Source organism: Manis javanica, chromosome 1, assembly GCF_040802235.1.
Source record: "Manis javanica isolate MJ-LG chromosome 1, MJ_LKY, whole genome shotgun sequence".
In the NCBI taxonomy this organism is placed as follows: domain Eukaryota; kingdom Metazoa; phylum Chordata; class Mammalia; order Pholidota; family Manidae; genus Manis; species Manis javanica.
Window position 1 is genome coordinate 95,935,392 of NC_133156.1, and position 22,436 is coordinate 95,957,827.

The following is a 22,436-nucleotide window of genomic DNA, read 5'->3' on the forward strand; positions in this document are numbered from 1 at the left end:
CTGGTTTCTGATACAGGGATTTAACTCCAGACAGTCAGGTGGAAGAGGCGCTCAGCGCAAGGAACCGGGAAAGGGCTCAGAGCTCCCAGGCCCTCTCCCTGGGCTCTCCCTCCCCAAATCTCCCAGCCTTCTGGGGGTTATGGAGGCAGGCATAACTGATGAAAGCACTGACTCCTGGTGGCTGATACAATCTCCAGCACCTCTCCCCTCCCAGGAGGTGGTGCAGGGGGGATGCGAGGACTGAAAGTTCCAGCCCTCTGATCACAGACTTGGGTCCACTGGCAGCCAAGCCCTAGCCTTAGTTGCCAGCCAGAAGTCACTCTGTTAACATAACAGAGGGCACCTTTTCCCTTTCCTCACTTAGGAAATTCCAAGGGTTTTAGGAGCTCTGTGCCCAAAACAGTGGATGAAGACATTTTTCTTATTATAAGTCATTATATTACACAAAAAGGAAAAAATCTCTTTTTAAAATCAACAGTAACAAATGTTTGGAAAGTTGAAGCCATGTGGCATGGGGAAAGTAACTTCTGTCAAAGTTCCTTTGAAAATGGGGGCAAGTGAGCTCCATGCATCATGATGGACCATGTTCCCTGAGCTAAGCAGGACGTTGGGACAGACCCAGGGAACTGCACCGAAAAATGGCCTGATCCCCTAGTGACGGCTAGAAATGTTCCCCTTGCCTAGAGAGGCACAGACTGGAGCAGGAGTCCCTGCCTTCAGAGCCACTACACCACAGTGCTCAACTCTTCAGGTCCAAAGACTTGAGGCTGCTCAGCTCCTGGGAAGCGCTAAGATTCATGTCACTCTCAAGGTCAGCCCCAGGATCTGGTTTTTAACTAGGCCTGAGATCTCCAGATTTCTTTGTGCAATGCCACCCCCCTCCACCTCCCAGTATGAGCATGTATCTCCAAAATATCTGTCTGTTTACTAATAGTATGTATCAGCCACCTTGAAATTCCCTATAAAACATACAAAAAAGAAATTCTAAAAAGATGGAAAAAAACATAATAAACCATACTTTAAGGTTTCCTGCTAATTACTATGGCCCCGTTCTATCATGAGCTGATAACTAATATTACTTGAGTTTTCATTAATATGCATAGAGTATATGTCAGTATTCCAAAAAGTCTTCTTGAAAATGTTTAGTATTTTTTGGCTGGCTTTTTTGCAGATCTGAGAGATTACCATTGTTTTTACTTTGTGAAATGGTTGAAGGAGTAAGAAAAATGTCAGCTTTGCAGTTTTTCTTATTCTTTGCTTAAACTTACACTATTAATATTCCATTCAACTTGTAATTATTTTGGCTGGAATCTTTTAAAGCCAATTATCCAAATTATTAGTTGGCCACATTCAAGCTGTATTATGTTGCAATACACCAAAAGCCCGTGAAGGAATGATGGTAGAAGGGTTATCCATTTCATGGTGTGGAATTCTGTTTTCCCTTAGCATAGCTACTGTGTTTGTGACCTGTGAGAATCTTACATATGAACAAAATGTGGGCACCAGTGTGATTAGGTATAGCAAATATTGATAAATCTAAATTTTTCATGAGGGAGGATGAATAGCTTTGTAAGTTTTGCCCAGCCTTCTTTAGAGACCAATGAGTTGCATTTTTTAATTTACTGAATCAAGTAAATCATTGTTGAAGAGTCTGACGAGTATGAACAGTCATGTAAAGGAGCGTTTATATACTACCTTTAATTATGGCCTCTCTACCTCTACCATGTGCCATTTTCATATGTCATCTGATATCTTGCCCCGGGAGCTGACAGGGGCTTAAGAAAATTCAATTTTATCTCAGCAGAGGGCGTCCCTTCCTTCTAGGAATGTGACAAGCTCTTAGCGACGTGAGGCTATTTTAAGACCTGAGACCTAAGAAAAGAGGTCAATGAGAGCAGTCTTTACGTATATGGCTGAATGAAACTCACTCATTATCCAACCTAATGTCGTCATTTCCTGGGTGAGCTGAAATCCAGAGAACTGCTCAGAATTCCATTGTAAGCTGCTGACTAAAGCAGACCCGAATCCAGGCCTCCTCCCTGGCCCTGGGCACTTCAGTATTCCCTACAGCCCACTGATGCACACTTGGGCACTAGTAAGGCTGGTGTATTTCTATTTTTTAATTGCAATTACTGATATACTAGAGCTTGAACTTATTTCATGATTTCTCTATAACCTACCTCTTCTATGATCTCCTTCTCTTGTTTTCTGACTTCTTTTGGATTGACTAAGATTTGTTTATCATTATTTCCCCCTCCTTTATATTTTGGAAAAATTACACTAATTATCTCTTCTTTCAGTGGTTAGCTTATAAAAATTTTTTTTCTATTTACTGCTTTATTTTTAACCTTGCATTGTTAACTAATCCAAATCTAATTAAGTATACCAATCTTTATTATTAGCCTGTACAACTCAAGAAGCATAAGAACACTTTAACCCCATTTGCCCACATCCCAACTCATTTGTTATTGTCAAAATTTTAAATTCTGTGTAGGTTTTAAATTCTACTTTTGTTTTTTTTTTTCCCTACATTTCTTCCTGCATATTAGACTTTTCATGTGGATCATTTTATTTCATCCTGGAATATACCTTTTAGAATTTCCCTAACATTCTCATTTAAAAAAGTCTTTATTCATCTTTATTACTGATATATATACCAGTATATATATACCTATATATATATACTTACTATATATAGACTAGAATTCTGTACAGGAATAGAATTCCAAGCAGGCAATTGTTTTCTTTCATCATGTTGACAATATCATTTTACTGTCTTCTGACTTCCGTTATTGATTTTTGGAAGTCAACTGTCAACTTTACGTTTTTGAAGGTAGTATGTACTTTCCTCTATGGCTGCTTTTAATAAATAGCAATATGTTTGTTCACTTTCTTTGGCTTCTTATGGTTTTACTATGAGATGTCTGAGGTGCTGTGTAGATACACGGTGTAGAATCTTAGGCTTCTGGAATCTATGGATTGATGTCTTCCATTAATATTCTCAGAATATTCTCTTAAAATATTACCTTTGAGTCTGTTGTTCAAACAAGAGTCTCTCCCTTCTTCAAACATAGCAAGGTGGTTTTATAGTCTGTAGCTAATAATTCCAACAGACATTATCTCCAGTGCCTCAGGGTCCATTTGAGCTGCCTGCTGTTTCTGCTGGTTCTTGCTCAGTGTGTTGTGTTTTCCTGTATGACTGGTGATTTTTGACTGTGTTGGACATTGTGTTTTGAAAATGAGTTATAAGAACAATTTAAGGGTTAGCATGATAATGTCTTCTTCCAAGGAAGATTTTCATTTGCCTCTATCAGACACTGAGGTGCTACCAGCCTGGATCCATCTCAACCAAGTCCAAGTCTTGAGGTTCTCTGGACCACCCAGAGGGCTTAAAGCCAGAAGGAAAGTCTTTGCAGGGATTGGTTTACTCATGGTTCACCTTACCTGAAGTCCCAACTCTTTGGGATCCCAGTTTAAAGTGGAGATGATTTATTAGATCCCCAGCTTAGGTATGTTGCAGGTCTTTCCTTTTGCTTGCTGGGCCCAGGAATTTGTCAGAAGTGCAGCTCAGTTTCTTTAGGATTGGCAAATGCTCTTAGGGAAAAATCAGGTTTGAAGATTAGTCTTGTCCTCTGGGTTCTCCTTCTCTAGATTTTGGCTTTTAAACAAGTCAAACCTTGTTAACCTTTTGATGCTTTTAAGATGTTTCTTATATTTCATCCAGTCCTTTACATTTCTTCAGTGAGAGAACTGATCCAAATGTTGTAGTTATCAATCATCAGGGGTACAAGTTACAATTCATCTTTGCTAGAGGAAAGGGAATTTTTTTTTTTGAGAGGGCATCTCTCATATTTATTGATCATATGGTTGTTAACAACAATAAAATTCTGTATAGGGGACTCTATGCACAATCATTAATCAACCCCATGCCTAATTCTCAACAGTCTCCAATCTTCTGAAACATAATGAACAAGTTTTTACATGGTGAACAAGTTCTTACATAGTGAATAAGTTCTTATATGGTGAACAGTGCAAGGGCAGTCATCACAGAAACTTTCGGTTTTGATCACGCATTATGAACCATAAACAATCAGGTCAATTATGATTATTTGTTTGATTTTTATACTTGATTTATATGTGAATCCCACATTTCTCCCTTATTATTATTATTATTTTTAATAAAATGCTGAAGTGGTAAGTAGATGCAAGATAAAGGTAGAAGACATAGTTTAGTGCTGTAAGAGGGCAAATGTAGATGATCAGGTGTGTGCCTATAGACTAAGTATTAATCCAAGCTAGACAAGGGCAACAAAACATCCACGGATGCAGAAGATTTCTCTCAAAACAGGGGGGTTAGGTTCTAAGCCTCACCTCTGTTGATCCCCAATTTCTCACCCGATGGCCCCCCTGAGACTGCGCCTGTCTTAGGTTGTTCCTCCCTTGAGGAATCTTACCCGTCTCTGGCTAACCAGTCATCTTCCGGGCCATACAGGGAAATGTAAAGTTGGCAAGTGAGAGAGAATATTGTTTGAAAAGGTTAGCTTTTTACTTTTTTGCAGATTTATGCCCTGTGGCTTCTATGCCCAGCATTTGTCTTGATGTATCTTTACCACTTGGAAGAATTATGATACTTGGTAATTTTGATATGAGACACGAATTCTACTTAGAGGTTGTAATTATGAAGGAAGAAGAGAAGCTATAGAAGTAGCAGACGGAAGAAAACATGGGAAGATTGATTATTTCTTTGACATTTCTTCTTGTAGTGTAACATAAACATGTATAGGTTTTAAATTACTTATTAAATTGCATGTACACATTAACATAATAGGAATACAGCTACATAACCAAAGCAGACCTACAATTACCAGCCATCTCCAGTGAAACAAAGAAAACCATTTAGGCACCCTAGGCATTTGTGAAAACTTGTCAGTGTATGATGGATATTGTCTAACTGAATTTGAATATTTTGAGAAAAATCAGACAAATTAAAACAACCCATTTCTGGGAACTGTTCACATCCCATATGTTCTTTTAACAGTAGATAGTCTATAGTCGCAAGATTTTGGAGCGCTGCAACTTGTGCTTCTCCTAATTCTTGGTTGAGTTCCAACAGTATAGATCCAGTCAAATTTGTTGTTTTACTGTATGCACAGACCAGCTTAGATATCTCCTTCTTCATTCCAATGGCAAGTCCAGGAACTGGTGGGATGGATGCAGCTACAACTGCAACAGCACCAGGATCTTTGTTGAAGTTTTTTGATGATCATCTTCTGGAATGACTCTTCCAGAGAATGTTGATGTTGGAAGTTCTTCTTCATATTGTATCTTAATTCGTTTTCTGAGTAGCCAAATTAGGCTTTGATCCTCTGTATAAACAAAGTGTGTATGCCCACACTTTGATATGCCCTTTATACCATTGTGAAGAACCTATTGGAGATCACCACACAGGAACTGCCTTTTTCAATTTTTTTTTAAGAGTAAGGAATATTATCAAAAAAATGTACTTCCATAGCTCATCATCTGACACCCTTTAAATGATCAAAATTAGGGATATTTAAAGCATGAATTAATCAGTGATTTTCAGTTAGTTTTATCCTGTCAGGGAGTAATCCCCCTTTTCTTTCTTTCTTTTTTTTATCATTAATCTACAATTACATGAAGAACATTGTTTACTAGGCTCCCCCCTTCACCAAGTCCCCCCCACATACCCCTTCACAGTCACTGTCCATCAGCGTAGTAAGATGCTGTAGAATCACTACTTGTCTTCTCTGTGCTGTACAGTCCTCCCCTTTCTCCCCCCCCATTATGCTTACTAATCATAATACTCCCTTTCTTCTTTCCCCCCCTTATCCCTCCCTACCCACCCATCCTCCCCAGTCCCTTTCCCTTTGGTACCTGTTAGTCCATTCTTGAGTTCTGTGATTCTGCTGCTGTTTTGTTCCTTCAGTTTTTCCTTGGTTCTTATACTCCACAGATGAGTGAAATCATTTGGTATTTCTCTTTCTCCACTTGTCTTATTTCACTGAGCATAATACCCTCTAGCTCCATCCATGTTGTTGCAAATGGTAGGATTTGTTTTCTTCTTATGGCTGAATAATATTCCATTGTGTATATGTACCACATCTTCTTTATCCATTCATCTCCTGATGGACACTTAGGTTGCTTCCAATTCTTGGCTGTTGTAAATAGTGCTGCGATAAACATAGGGGTGCATCTGTCTTTTCCAAACTTGAGTGCTGCATTCTTAGGGTAAATTCCTAGGAGTGGAATTCCTGGGTCAAATGGTAAGTCTATTTTGAGCATTCTGAGGAAGCTCCATACTGCTTTCCACAATGGTTGAACTAATTTACATTCCCACCAGCAGTGTAGGAGGGTTCCCCTTTCTCCACAACCTCGCCAACATTTGTTGTTGTTTGTCTTTTGGATGGTAGCCATCCTTACTGGTGTGAGGTGATACCTCATTGTGGTTTTAATTTGCATTTCTCTGATAATTAGCGATGTGGAGCATCTTTTCATGTGTCTGTTGGCCATCTGTATTTCTTTTTTGGAGAACTGTCTGTTCAGTTCCTCTGCCCATTTTTTAATTGGATTATTTGTTTTTTGTTTGTTGAGGTGGGTGAGCTCTTTGTATATTTTGGACGTCAAGCCTTTATTGGATCTGTCATTTACAAATATATTCTCCCATACTGTAGGGTACCTTTTTGTTCTATTGTTGGTGTCTTTTGCTGTACAGAAGCTTTTCAGCTTAATATAGTCCCACTTGTTCATTTTTGCTGTTGTTTTCCTTGCCCGGGGAGATATGTTCAAGAAGAGGTCACTCATGTTTATGTCTAAGAGGTTTTTGTCTATATTTTTTTCTAAGAGTTTTATGGTTTCGTGACTTACATTCAGGTCTTTGATCCATTTTGAATTTACTTTTGTGTATGGGGTTAGACAGTTTCATTCTCCTATATGTCGCTGTCCAGGTTTGCCAGCACAATCTGTTGAAGAGACTGTCATTTCCCCATTGTATGTGCATGGCTCCTTTATCAAATATTAATTGACCATATATGTTTGGGTTAATATCTGGAGTCTAATCTGTTCCACTGGTCTGTGGCTCTGTTCTTGTGCCAGTACCAAATTGTCTTGATTACTATGGCTTTGTAGTAGAGCTTGAAGTAGGAAAGGGAATTTTTTATCGTCTCCTATTCCTGCTTTACGTTTATCAATTTATTAGTTTCTATAAAGTCCTTTACATACGCCAAACATGTAATATATCCTACAGAACCAAAATTGCTATGTAGCACTCACCAACTCCTTTCAAAGAACCCAGTCTGGCATGACATTAAATAGTCTCTAAGACAATTTTAAGTCATGAATACCTCCAGCTTTTGGGATCAAGTATGATAAACTTGTGCCTCACCAACTAATGAAAAGATAATGGAAATCCAGTGATCCATATATATAACATACACACATGAATTGATACCCTACTAAGTGCTCTTTCCACTGAATGAAAGCCTCTTCCCCTCCCCTCGCCTCTTTCAGATGTTTCCTTTACCTGCACCTTCTCATTCAGGCTTTCTCTAAATATCCTATTTGAAACTGGAAACTCCCCCTTCATCCCATACTTCTTAATCTCCTCTTGTTTTTACCTTTTCTCCATTATCCCTCACTGTCTTTCATACTATATTTTATACATCCTGGATCTATTTATTATTACCTCTCTAATCTTGATAAATCTGTTTAACCTCTCAATTCCTTGATTTCTCTAATAAAATAGGACTGATAAAAGTATCCCACCATTCTTCATATGGATATTTCACCATGAGTGTGGTAGTAGATAAGAAAATCACTCTAAAAACTATTTAAAAAAACAAAACAAAACAAAATGAAAATCCTAGAGCTAAAAATTAAAAGTATCTTTTAAAATTTACTGATTGGGCTTAACTGTAAAATAGAACAGAAAAAAAATTCAGTGAACTTCAAAATAGTTCAAGAAGTGATCCAACATGAATAAAGAAAAGGGAGATTGAAAAAAAGTGAACATATCCTCAGAGACCTGTGTACAATATCAAAAGGTCTTATATATATGCTATAGAAGTCAGTGAAAGTGAAAAGAGGAAAATGGGGCAGCAAAGAATATCTGAAAAAATTTCCAAATTTGGAAAGTGACTTAAATTTACAGATTTAGAAATGAGAGCAAACCTCATGCAGCATAGGTTTAAACATGCACGTGCATGTGTGCATGCATACCTGGGAGTATTGGGGGCAAACTGTTTAATAACCAAAGTTAAGGAGAAAAAAGTCTCAAAAGAACCAAAGGATCTTGTTACAGTCTCATTCCATACCAAGTAAAATACTGCAGCCAAAGTTTAGTGAACTTGGTACACTAGGGGAATTTCTCAGTGGAGGAGAAATTGCTGCTTTCACTACATGGCACATCATGTACATGAGCAGCCCATTGACAGTGAATGCCAGGTAGTGTGGAGGTGGGCGGCTAGAGAGGACAGTAGCAGCCCTTTGCTTCCGCCTTGGTTGACCAAGGGCTCTGGAGGAGGTGGGATGCTGTGGGCTCTCTGGAAGACAGAGTCTTGACACCAATACCTCCAAAACCAGGGAAAGGAAAAAGTGTGAGGTCCTCATGGTACACCCGAGAATGGCCTGACCAGGAGGTCCTGGGCTTCTCAGAGCCAGGGGAGCTTTTGAAGTGGAATTAGTGGAGAGAGAATTGAGGAAAATAGGGATGATCAGAAGATTTTGATTATGTGACAGCATTTGTTTCCTCACTGTGATTTTTTTCCTTCTCTCACAATTTAATTTAGTTTAACCCTTTTCAGCATGGGTGGGTTTCATGAGCAAGTGCTTTGAAATGGAAGAGGCTAGATTGTTTCTCTGCCCTTTCGCAAATAAATTGCAGAGTTCTGGAAATAGCTGTAGAGAAATCAGTTTTCTGGGCAGAGTTGTGACCTTGTTTTGGCAAATGTGACCTCGTTCATGGAGGATGATTTGAATGATTGAAAACAAATAAACACCTCCTCCCACCAAAAAGGAAGCCCAGAGTTCTGTGCTACTTGTAACCGTGTTTTCCATTCTAGATGGAGATAAGTTACGGTGTGTTTGTGATGTACGCTTCTCTTCCTTTCTGTTTCCCCATGCCCTGCCCTCCCACCTGCCACCCTGCACTGTCTTTATGCCCTAGGATCAGTATCCCCGAGGGAAAGGAGGAGTAGGCACAGCCCAAGAAATAGCAGGAGGCAAGGGCCCCGTGTCAGGTCCCTGGGCTGCGCACTGGCGCTGGCGGGAAGGGCGCAACCCCGCGCAGCCTCGTGGCGAGCCTTCCAGGCCTGTCTGCAGCTCTTCCTGTAACCAGAGGCCTTTTCCTGTGTTTGAACTCACCACCAATGGCTATTCTACCAAAGGTAAACAGCAGCAGTCTAAGCAAACTACTCTTTTTCCAAAAGAAAGCTTTTAACTTTTCTTTTGGAAGAGGCAAAGGAGGTTCTTTGAGGACTGGGTGGAGGAGGACAGGGAGGAGGGGAGCCCAGAGGAAACGCAGGCGACCCCAAGCCCTGCCCTGCATGTTTTCTCTTTCTTTCTTCTTCTTCTCTTTTTTCCCCCCCTTCTCACCTCCCTCATTATTGTTGACTGGCTCCTTTGTGCAGGCCGCCTTCTGTTCACTGACAGCTGCTTGGAACATCAGTCATATCAGGTCATCTGCCAAGCTGTGCGCCTGTGGTCACATCACTCTGAGGTCTCCGGTTTGTCAGCTTCAAAGCGCCTCACAAGTGATGATATACCTCCTTTGGGGTGAATATGAAAAGAAGGGAAAGCCCGGGCAGACTCATGACACCTCTGGAATTAAGGCTGGAAGTTTCCATCTCATTTCACAGAAACAATCAGGACTGAAGAAGAGCAGTGAAGCCTTACCACCTCTGGTAACTTGCCCCTTACCACCAGGTCTTGTGGCCAGTGAGTGGAAGGATGGGGGCAGGTCTGCTCATGTCTAGTCCCAAGGGGTTCTTTCTGGTCCTTGTATTTGAAACTGTGTTTCTCAAGGAGTCTTAGCCTCCTCAAAGGTGCCTCAGCGATGATGACATTTGAGAGGGAATGTGGGAAGGGCAGGAGGAGAATGCTTAATGGATGGTCTCCATCCTCCTCTTCCCACAGAGTTTCTTCTCTTTAGTCTCATTCTTTCACTCATTCATTCCTTCAACAGATGTTTATTGAGCAACTTCCATGTGCCAGGTGACTTCCAGACCCTGGACACACAGTGATGAACCAACAAAGTCTGTGCTCCCATGAATCTTACATTCTGTTGTCTGGATTTGTTTCTAAGTAATACTGTTTTTTGATGAAAGGATTCTGTTAATTTTTTCTCTTCTAAAGAAAATACAATCTTTCCAATATCTAGCTTTCAAAGCATCACCTGGTACTCATCAAGCACTCACAACACTAAGTGGGGATTTTGCCACTACATGAAGCAAATTAGCTGCTAATCTTCCAACCCTTGGCAATTTAAAATCGATCAAGGAAAGACACCTGCAAAGAGAACTTGCCTCAGACAGTGTCATCTCCACTCACTGACAAACGTGGGAGAGAGTTAAAGAAACAAATCAATGGTATAAATGGTGAGCTAAACTCTTAAGAGTCCATTGAGTCTATACCAAAGGTCACTGGTATATTCTCCTCTTGGGTACTAGTACGTGTAGGACAGGATATGTAGATGAATCCTTTGAAGTTGATCCCTTTGTTTGGTGGTGGGATGGAGCTGGGTGTAGCAGCTAACAGCCTTACTGAGTTTGAATCAAACTGTGATTATCACCAGCAAATACTCCTACCTGGGATTTTTGATTTGAAAAGTTAAGATCAGAAGTCATAAACTAGCAGCCTCCCTGGTGCTTCTGTATTAATTATCCTTGGCTTGAAATGCCCAAATCCTAGTGGCTTGAAAAACATTTATTTTCTTGCTATTTCTATGGTCAGAAGGTCAGGAACAGTTTAGCTCTGGGTTTGGCTCAGGATTTCTCATAAGGTTGCCATCAGAATGTGTCAGGGGCTGCAGTCATCTGAAGGCTTGATTGGGCTGGAAGATCCCTTTCCAAGATGGTGTGCTCACAGGGCTGCTACAGGAGGTCTCAGTTCCTCTTCATGTGGCCCTTTCCACAGGCTACCTAAGTGTCCTTATGACATGGCAGCTCATTTCTCCCAGAACAAGCAATCTGAGAGAAAGTGAATGAGACGGAAACTTCAATGCCTTTTATGACCTGGTATTCAAAGTCACTCCCCATCACATCTGCCTTAAATCTATTTTTAAGAACAAATCACAAAGTCTAAGTGATTAGAGCCCAAGAGAAGGGGAATTAAGTTCCATCTTTCAAAGACAGGAATATCAAAGAATTTGTGGACATATTTTAAAACCATTGAATTAGTTTCCCTATGCATGTAAAACTTACTTTTTCTTGTAGAATTAAAATGAATCATATTGCATCTGTTAAAAGTTCACTATATATTTCAAAAGCAAAACCACCATACATTATCACACTCCTCAAAATGAATAAATCCCTAATATCTTTTAAAAATAGTGTTTTCAGTTATAAAATTTTTACATCATGAGATTCCACATAAAAATTATGGTTTTTTATTTAGTAAAAATAAGATGATCTTGTCATACTAGGCTTATGTTCTCATATGGTCCAAACCACTTTAGGTGGAACATGGACTCTTCAATTTGCCACGCTGCCTACCACATGGGGCACTGATTTGTGTTACCTGCTTGGTTCATTTAATACTTGAGTTTACCACTTGTCCAGGTCCAAGGAGGCTAAAAGGTATGGCAACAGGTTTGAAGAAGGGAAAAGCCTGACCCCTGGTATGAGCTGGATCCCAGAAGATTAGGAAATGAGACAGGTTTTGAGGCCTCTTAGAGTAGCAATGAACTTGGGTCTCACTTCTGTAGGGCTGTAGAGATGGCAATGGCAACTGTAGAGATCTAAGCAATAGTTGTCATGGTTTTGGAAGATTTGATGGTTGTTCCTGTGAAAGAAGTTGGCACTGAGGGTGTAGAGCCATAGAGCCACAAGCAGAACCAGCCGCCTCTGAGGGGGCCATGAATCAGTCAACGTGGATCGAGGTTCAGTGCTATATTCCTACAACTGTGAATGTCCTGGGTCTGGTACAACCTAAGAAAAGGGTGTGAAAGCCATGAAAAATAATGGCAGTGAACTGCTGGCCAACTTTATCAGTGAGGGGGAATCTAATCATATTTAATTTCATGTGTAAAAATAAAGAAAGTGATCTCTTGTCCTTTGTGTGCCAGAGACACATATGATCTTAGGATGCTTGGAGAGAGCCCAAAGGAGGACAGAAGGCACTCACAACCACTGAGGAGGAGGGCTGAAAAGACGACTCACTTGAATTATGGAAGTAAACACTGGAGGAGAATGTTTGCTCACCTCTGGCCTGATGATAAGCCCACAGTTGCTTTTTAATACACCTGCCATTCCTCAACTTAAGGCTTATTTACTTCAGAAGCTCAAAAGATATTTTCTTGTAGAAATCACATGTTTCTTGGTGATTAAGTCCACAAGCCAGTCCTTATGCCCCATAATATGCTGTACCTAAATCATAACACTACTAACCTACCACATGTAACAGACTTGCCTTGGAAAGTGTCAACCTGGGTTCTAACATGGAAGGCTTAAGAGTACATGTTCCCCAACACTAATAGTTCGAGCACTGAGTTCTACTCCATCTCTCAAACTCACAGCTGCTGGGCCAGCTTGGAAGATGCCACTGGCTTTTCAGTAACAGCCCTGAGTGTGTGTTAGAGGAAAGGGAACTCTGCTGGGTGAATGTTGAGAAATGTAGGCACGCAGGTATACTTCAAGGCAGTGACAGCTAGGCCAGCAGACCAGGAGGCTGGGGTGGAGCAAAGGCAGATTTCATGCTCTGGAAATTGGGAATGGGGGTGGAGACATGGTAGAAGGTGTTGCCATCCAAAAGTATTAATCTTTCATAAAAGTGTGTGTCAGGCACTGCATATACTCATTCTCCAACAGACTCTTACCCAACATATCAGCATAGCTCCCAAACCTGATTGTCCCACGACCTCTCTGGACACTGATACACCAGCCTGTGTCTCCAGGCAGCCCTTACTTACTGGGGTTAATTAGGGCTAAATTAAACGTGACTTCATCACTGTTCATCGGCTTCCACTCTTACCCCTCCATGGTCCATTCTTTGCACAATGACCAAAATAGGCTTTCCGTAATGCAAATCTGATCATGTGCATCTCCTGTGTAAAATCTTTAGGGAGATCAACCCTAGCATCAAGTTTGGAATTTGAACTCAGACCTATTATGCTGCCCCTTGCATAAGCTGCTGCGTCCTCACATCGGCCTGGCGCATGCTTTCTCATTCTTCAGGTCTGTGTTCCCGTGTCATTTTCTCAGGAAGACCTTCCCAGATCTTTTGTCAGGTACCTGGCAAAATTCTCCTGACTAAATTGGTACTTCACTGTAAATTCTCCTAACTACCAGATTTCCTCTTCAGAACACTGGCCACAATTGGAATTGTTTATATATTCAAATATAATTTGTTTAATGTGTCTCTCTCCTTGACTAGGCAGTAAAATCCAGAGGCACGTTAACCACACCCAACACAGGGCCTTCCAGTCCCTAAGACATGCTCAGTAAAAGGTTATAGAATGAGCTTCTGTGCAACACATTTACCTTTTATGTTATAAAACATGTTGTTCTACAATTCGAGGGACCATTTATTAAGTTTTTTACTATGTGGCAGGCAGCGATTTTTTTAGAGGGCAGGTCAAGCTAGCTTGGTGTTTAAAAATTAGGGTTCTGAGCCAGAATTGTCTGGATTTGAAACCTTACTAATTGCGTTGTATTGGGGAAGTAGTATAACTTTTCCATGGCTCAGTTTCCTCATTTATTAAAAAAAAGGGGAGGAGGGAAAGGACAATAACAGTTCCTATTTCATGGAGCCATTGTGGCAATAAAATAATTGTTACAACATGTAGCGTGTTTAGCACAGTGCCTGGAATATGGTAAATATATGAAAGAGGGAGTCTATTCTTCTTTACTTCTAACAATGAGGAAAAATAGGTGTATATTATTATCCCCACTTATCAAATGAAGAAACTGGAAGCATAAAACAAACTCTTCAATAACTTGTTTAAGTGAGTCCTTCATATCAACTTCGCATGCTAAAAACAAAAAGCAAAAAACTACAAAGGGAGAAATAAATGAATGTTCTCACATTTTGAGAGCTGGGACTTGGAGGATATTGAGTCTTGGCAAGATAAAGAGAATAAATCAGAGACAAAGTTTGAAAGCAATTTCAGGCCAGGATCTCGCCATCTCTTTTTGCACATTAATGTAATGAAATCTCACATGTCTGTGAGAAGGCCGGAGGAGGGAGGACAGGCCCACTTTCCACAGGCTCTGGGAAGCAGATGGAGAGTCGAGGGAGCACAACTCGAGTAGCACCTCCAGGCTGCAGCAGGAAGTGAGAATCCTGGCGCCCAACTCCTTCTGAAGCTCCTCAGGGACTCTGCCAGGACCTCTGAGGGCATCACCATGTCCTCAAAACACACCCACTTGAATTTTTAAAAGTCTGTGCCATGCATCCCATGTGAGAGGAAGCAGGTGCCATAAGAAACCAAATGGAAAGGCTGTGAACCGCTGGCGTAGGCAATCTTTCTGAAGAGAAGTGAGTCCTACCTCAGAGTTTTAAAAAGAAATCTAGCAGGACAGGAATATTTGTGTCTGGCAGCCCATTCAGAACCATCCCAAACTAGAAACAACCCAAATATCCATCTCCAGGAAAGTGGGTACATAAACCGTGGTACTCACTGAACGAGAGTGCATGCACCACAGACACTGTCAGCAGTAACAGTGAGGGCCTTTCTCTCCCATGACAGCAGTGAGGGCAGGTCTCAGGAACATAATCCTGAGGCAGAGAAGCCCAGCACAAAAAGTACCATGGGATGGCGTTTGTTATGTAAATTCAAAACTAGGTAACACACATCTACATCAGGTGTGAGGAATCAGGATCCTGTGAGCCCCGAGGAGAGGCAGTGGCTGGAGGGCCAGAGGGGCGTTCTGTTTCTGTTACGCAGATGTGTGCATTTTGTGAAAGTTCATTGATGTTTGTATATTTATTCTTCTGTGCATTGTTCTCAACATGTTATATTTCAATCCACCCTTCAGTTCCCCACCTTCTATGATCAGGGGTCCAGTTAGTCCAGGGGTGAGCTGATGGCCCTGGAGTCCCGGATGTCCAGAAGCTGGGAGAAGTACCAACCGGGATGCCTCAGAGGTGGGAAGCCGTTTAAGTGGAGCTCGTATTTCTGTGGTGTTGGTTCTAAGTCGTGGGTCGTGGCTTTAGTCTCACCAAACTTTATATCTTGGTTTTTCTCCTTGTCGCCTGATCCATCCCAGGGTCTTGTAGCCCTCTCTCTACTCCAGTGATCTCTGAAATATCAGTGCATGTGGGGCACACCTGAGGGGTCAGAGGCATGGCCGCATTCCGTTTCTACACACGCGTTTCCTCAGTTGTCTGCAGTGCACATCCATTCCCCTCACTTCAGTCAGAATCTGAACCATGCAGCAGCTTGAGTGACCTGATTGGAAATCTCTTGGGAAGCCTAGGGGGAGGGACTTAGGAAGGGCAGCTTCTGGACCCCCAGGGGATGATTTTACTGGACCGCAGGATGATTTCCCCACTGGGGCAGAGCAGGGAGGCAGGGAGACAGCGAGAAGCCTGTGCTGTGGACTCAGAACGTGGGGCTCGGTGGGGCAGCTTGGCACAGGCAGGGCTGAGGATCCCTTTTGCAACACGGTGGCTGACATATCCAAGGCCTGCACCCTTGACAGCATTTGGGAACATTAGGAATGGCCTTCCGTTTTTCCGGAGGTGACGCCACCAGATCCCGCCTGGATGCCGCCCCGCTGCATCAAAGCTGCGCAGCTCGGGTGGCCCACGGCCCCGTGCAGGCGGTGTGTGGGCGGGTCAGCTGGCCAGGAGAAAACAACGCGCCTCAACGTGACAGTCCCCACATTCTGCAGACTTAAAAGGGAAATCCTCTGGATCCCGACTGGGCTCCTGGGGCGCGGCCCTGGCCTTGTGCTGAGGCTGCAGCAGGAATAAAAGCACGGCAAGGGCTGCTGCGGGCTGCTGTCACTGCGCCTCCAGGTGACCAGAGACCGCTGGGTCCTGCGAGGACGCTGGAGCCTGAGCTGCTCTGTCCCTCACATGCCCTCACTGCCCGGCCGGCGGCCCCCGCCCCCTGGCCCGTCCTTCCCTGTGCGCCCCTCAGCCTCCCTCACCCACCTGCTCCCCCCTCCATCGCGGGCCTCCGCCCAATGCTTCTTCACGTCCCGAGAACCCAAAGGTTTGCCGGCACTGCTCCTCCTGTACACGACGCAGTTCCTGCTCCTTCCCGCCTCCACCCTCTCACGCTCTTCTCTTGCTTCCCCAGGTTTTCATTCCATTTTCCTTCCCATTCCTACACAGGCAGGATATAGAGGAAGGCCAGCAGAGGGCAAAGAGCACCAGGGCTGAACCAGCAGACAGAGGAGCGTTTGGTTCTTGCCACTGCCTGTGTGTCCCTGGGCAAACCGAGCACACCCCTGGGGGCGTCAGTTGCTGCACCCGCGTGTGTGGGGGGTGTGGGTCAGCCATGCCGGGAAGCCTGTGTTGTGCCGGGGTTGGTCCCACGGGGAGGCAAAGGCTAAGACTCTGTCCTGTCTCTTAGAAACCTACGGGATAGCAATATCTTTCTCTCTCTCTGATACGAGCTATGTCGATAGGTAGATAGATGGTAGGTAATTCATGGGGCAAGAAAACTGGTGACATAGTGGATAGTGTTATAGACCACAGGACCCAATAAAAGTCTCACAAAGAGACCGATTCTGAATCGTTCTTTCCCTGAATTCACTTTAATAGCTCCTTATGATCAGGTGTTACTCTCCACCCTGTTGTTTCACAATTGAGTGAAATAAGGAAGTACCTTAAAGCTGGTTTTTCTTTTGCTGCCACAAAGGTCCACATAACTGCTGGTTCCTGTTCGTGGTGAAAATGGTCTTAACCAGATGAATGAACAGCACAAGACACACAGAAATTAAATAATTTTAAGCCAAGTTTATTTCTAAGTGTAACTAATGCTAAACAGAGCTCGTGCCTGCCCCATGAACTCCTAAGCACCCCTAACTTGCGAAAGACTATTCCCTCCATTTTCCTTCTCCTTGTATTCAGCCTTCCCTTCCCTTTTCAAAAACTGTGGCTGACTTATCTAAGACCTATGCTGCTTCACAGTGTCTTGAAAAAAAATCAGAAGTTGCCTTCCAGTATTTCTAGGTGTGCGTGACTAAATTCAAGAAGCATTAAAGATGTTGAGGGCAGGACAATCTGGGCAACAGTTTTGAGATAACTGTCCAACAGCGGTGCGGCAGGTTGCTTTTCTTTCTTTTTCATCCATTAGCAAAGATGGCAGTTTGACTTGGTCCACTGTATACAGCTCCGTGTCCAGTGCATAAATCTGCCATTTGATCCTGGAAAAACTCTAAGGATCTAGAGCTGGGCTGACAAATTGCAGCAATGCTGGTGTTTCAAAGAGCCGAGAAAGAGCCAAAGGTCCTGGTGGACCGGCAGCTTGCTGGCCTCACAGGCTGCAGGTTTGCTTCAGTGAGCACAACAGACCGAACTTTCCTTTGCTCAAACATGACATGATTTGTTCCCTTTTGGCTGTGTCAGTTCTGCAAACCAGATACCAGAGGCTGCAAGCTCAGGAGAGCCCGTCTTTCTGGAACACCATTTGTTTGGACAGGCCAGGCCAGTAAGGCTTTTCATCTCTTTAAAGCTCCCAGGGCAGAGAGCATATTTGAGGAATTCCTTTTTTCAAAGTTTTTTTTTTTTTTTTTTTGCCCCTTCCAACATTTTGTTTAAGAGAAAATGAGATGTCTATCTTCTGTTTCCTTATTTTTTTTCAGGAAAGCAAAGGGTTGTTGACTTCCTCCCTCTCCCCTCCCTTCCTTCCTTCTTCCCGAAGGTACTCATCTGAGAAAAAGAGAACGAAGTATTGTTCCTGTTCTCTTTCTTAAGTCATTCGAAACACTGTCCCTGCGAATTCTTTAAGTTCCCTGCAATCTGTATACAAGAGAAAGGGAGAGAGAGAGAGAGACAGACAGAGAGAGCAAGGGATCAGGTAAAGTCCTGGGGCTGCTGCAGCCGTTCACACTCAGGAGCTGGTAAGTCACCCATGCAATTGTTTCTCCTTCCATTTCAGTGTTCCTGGGATGGATACAGCTGTGGGCATCTTCAGTAGAAACTACCTTCCTGGGTGTGATCCTTAATCAAAGGGTATGACAGATGGATGGCCCAGAATTTAAGCTTATAGTTTCTTTTCTTTCTTTTTTTTTTTAAAAGAGAATACTGATGCTTTGCAGAGCTGAGGCTGGCAGAACTGGAAATAGAATTGCACTGGGACTAAGGAGGACATTGTGTTGAATCTAAAGTTTGGCACAGATAACGTGGTCAGGCTACCCAGGAGCCCCTGGAGTGTGGGATGTGTCTCCCTGGAGAATTCACTCTTCCTCAGTCTCTGTGCTGGGAGTCTTATGAGGGTGTCTGCTAAGGACTGTGGTTTGCTCTGGGGCTTTTGCTACCTGTTGTCTAGATTGAGGTGCCCTTCTCTTGTTCTTTTCTTTCCACTCAGCACCCCAAGAGGAATGTTAATTAATGATTGTTATTCTGCAATCACTAAGGTAGGAGGAGAAAAAGAAGGGCATGTCACTTTGAATTGTACTGTGTGTGTGGGGTGCTTATGTATTCAGGTTCCACATGTGGGTTGAGTGTACCTTTATTATTCACTTTCAGTGGAAGATATCGTCTGCCACACACAAGGAGGCAAAGATTTGGAGGCATATAGCTTTAGTTGTGGAAAACAACTTGTGACTAGCATAGGAGGATTAAGATTGATCACTGGTGTCAGCAGGAGTGAAGGACTAAGCCATAGAGGCAATTGCGAAATATTCATTCACCCAAGGTTTTCCAAGCACCAATAGAACATAGCAAACTAGTCAAGCTTATATAGACAACTAGTTTCTAAAAGTCTAACTTGCTTCAGTTAAATTTGTCAGAGAGGATAATGTTACCAAAAACTCATCATGGTAAGCCACGAGGGAGCAAAATCACACTGTCAAAAATAGGCCAGCAAGATCACTCGGAAAGACTGTGTATACTTACTAGTATTAATCACTTAATTCAGAGAGGTGTTGAGTGGGTGAAAGATAAAGACCATACAGAGTTTTTTAATACTCATTTCTATGAAATTTCCTGATCAAAGTCAACTGGGATATGAAGAGTATGATAAAAATAGCTAGTCTCTCATTTATAAATTAATTTGACCAGACTGTTCATTAACCACAATCAAGTAATTAATCTTTATTCAAAACCGAGCCGTCATCTTAACAAGAGTGAGAAAATATGACAGAACTGGACTGTTATGTAGATTTTGTTCCATTAGCCAGACTTCTTTTTTCTCCTCCATTGTTCAGATGAGAAAATTTATAGTGCTCCTGTGGAGCACTATAAAATGAGTAATGTCCAAGAGATGGGATTAGCGTCTGCCTGCTTGAGGATGCAGAATTGTTCTAATAACAATTGGAAGTGGTTTCCAGTTCCCCTACCATCCACCCTAACTACTCTAATTCATAGATCTTCATGTCTAAAGGTAGCCAGGACTGACTGAGTTGGCATTTGTATCTTTTATCAGCAATTGTGACCCCAGTAAAAAAAACTCAGGGCTGAGATTTTGACCTTCTTTCAGTTTCATTTTTCCTTGATAATGTCTTTAATCTTTGTACCCCAATTAACACAACATCATAGAACACTCTTTAGTTTGGCTTACTGAATAAAAGCATCAGATGCAATACAATATGAAAAATATGACAGCAGAGTCACAATGACTAAAGACAAGTAGGGCAAAAGGTGGGTACGCCAATGGTACAGAAAACAGCCCCACTTCTAGCGTGCTTCTCTGTGTCCTGAGATTAAGGAGCTCGGAGTGTGTTCTTTTCTTTATAAGGAAAATATATAGTCAATATTTCTGTATAAGTTGTTAAGTCATTGCTATGAGAATATTTGTTGGGTACTGGGGGAAAATTTTTTCAGTTACCTAAAGAGAAAAGCCATTGACTAGTTTAATCTAGTTGCTACCAATCTATCTCCACTCAATTCCAAGTAATGAGTTGGCATTTGTGGAAACTTCCAGTGTGCGATTCTTCTTTGGGGTCATCAGACACTCTTTTGTGATATCATTAGGGGAACTCCAGCTTGGAAGGATCCAGAATTTTACACATGGAGATTTCATTAATTAATTTGTACCAACACTGTATATAATATATATAATTAGATTACATATTTGTCATATAAATGTTAAATTATGTTAGGATATGATCTGCGTGCTGGGATGTGAATTAAATTAGAGTAAGCAGAGCATCAAAGGTGCAGGCTTTGTTGTTATACAAATTTGGGTTTGAATTCCAGCTTTGTCATCTACTGAGTGTGTACCTTGGGCCAGGTAGTTAACCTCTCTAAGCCTCAGTTTCCCCAAATGTAAAATTGCGTCAACATAATAGAGCTGTTGTGAGGATTAAATAAGATTATTTATGTAACACAACACAATGTGTTGCAAGTAGTAGGAGTCAATGTCAGTTGTAATTTTTTAAGAGTCACATATGAATACTTAAAGGTACTGTATATTTTGAATGTAGAACAGAATACATTTCCTATGATTTACATCATTGTTCTTGATCAATACTGTACCAAGGGTTTATCAGAACAAAATGATTCCTCATAGGTTTAGAGTCGGGCACATATTGAGTAATGATATCCAGAACACCAAATCCTTACAAAAAAAAAAGGAAGGTAAAGTTTAATGTTTTGATGTTCATCTCTACTAATGGCAGAAACACCAGATTTAGCCTCATTAAAAGGCTAGCTGTTTTCAGGAGAGCTCAGTGCAGGGGAAAGTATGTAAGTTTTCAATTTAGATGAGTATTTGAAAAGACTGCAATCCTATGTAGAAGTTTCATTCTCCCTTTTACCCACTTCCCCAAGCTCTGGAGCTCTGTGTTGTCGGTGACCTTTTCCCTGGCCGTGGAGGGCTGCAGACACTTTTTTGGAGACTATCGTGGCAGTTCCATGACTCAGCCAGAGACAGAAAAGGACTTGGAGTGACATGTTCTCCTCCACCGATGGGGCTTAACTCTCCTCAAACATTTTAGTAGCAAGCCACCTCCCTTCACACCAAAAAACTGAACACCATTACCACGGTAGTGAGTGTGTGAGTGTGTGTTCGGTGGGGTTGATCCAACTGCTATGTTTCTCTCACTCTAAACTTAAAAATTTATATGTTGGTTAGTTTATCAAGTAATAACTATACTTTAACTTAGGTCTTAGTCAAACTTTCCTTTCCACTTTGCAAAAGCAAAACACAATCACCACCACAACCAAAAATGTACCACCAATAATCCAAACCTTTGAGGTTCCTTTGTTACGATAAGAGGCTCTGCTTAGGCAACTTAGCCTTTGAAGAGCAAACTGAGGCTGGGTTGTTTTACACTAAAGTACACAAGGTGTCTTCTAATGAAGTTTAGTGCTGTAGAAAAAAGACCAGAGTGGGACTCAGAACACTTCTGTCCTGTTCTGGTCCAATCTCTCCCTCCCTAAATGTGCAACTTAACAAGTTTCTTTACTTAACTTGGATCTCAATTTTCTCATCTGTAAAATGATGGGGGATGGACCAAATCAGTGATTCTCAGGGTGGTCTGTGTATGTGAGCTTTGAAATTCACCAGGGGACTTGTTTATACTCTTTTCCTTGGCCTACTGCCCCAGACGATCTCTGAGATTCTGGTACTGACACCCTGTGATTCTCTGAAATGGATGGTCAGTGTCCTGCTCTTTCTTCTTCAGGAGAGCATTGACATAAAATCAAAATGTATGTTTTAAGAACCATGCTTTTAAGTGGAATTCCTATTCAGCATTGGATGTTTTCTCTAAAAATTAGTTTTGAACATATCAACTATTATTCTAGAAGCTATTAGTATTATGGAATAAGGACTGTGCTAACGTGTCAAGCCACCTGATAAGAATGGTCAGTGTTCTATAACCACAAATCATAAAAAAGAGCAATTACTTAGATCTAAAAATATTGTAATTCTGTAGGAAAAGCACTTTTGATATATGCATTTTATATATTTTTTTCCAGTGAACATGCAATCTTTCTTTAATCAAGGAAAACAAAGATAGTAAATTTTTCTATTCACTTTAAAAAATATTAGTAGATTCAATCTCATTAAATTAAAAAAATTTGTTTTTTTATTTCTATACCTTTTTAAAATGTGGTCTGTGCTGAGCCTATTTTAGCAGTTA

General features: G+C 41.8%; 1 protein-coding gene across 7 annotated transcripts in view; it reads left to right on the forward strand.

The window, feature by feature from the left end:
* Positions 1 to 22,436, forward strand: part of ZNF366 (zinc finger protein 366) — a 313,644-nt gene that overhangs the window by 230,684 nt on the left and 60,524 nt on the right. Inside the window, exon 1 of one of the 7 annotated variants that reach the window (XM_073235236.1) lies at positions 17,924 to 18,248. The exons of 5 other annotated variants lie outside the window; for them this stretch is intronic. The gene's annotated coding sequence lies outside the window, so the exon portion shown is untranslated. Of the gene's footprint in view, positions 1 to 17,923; positions 18,249 to 22,436 lie in introns of those variants that run through there. One more of the 7 variants, XM_017642248.3, reaches the window with a different exon arrangement.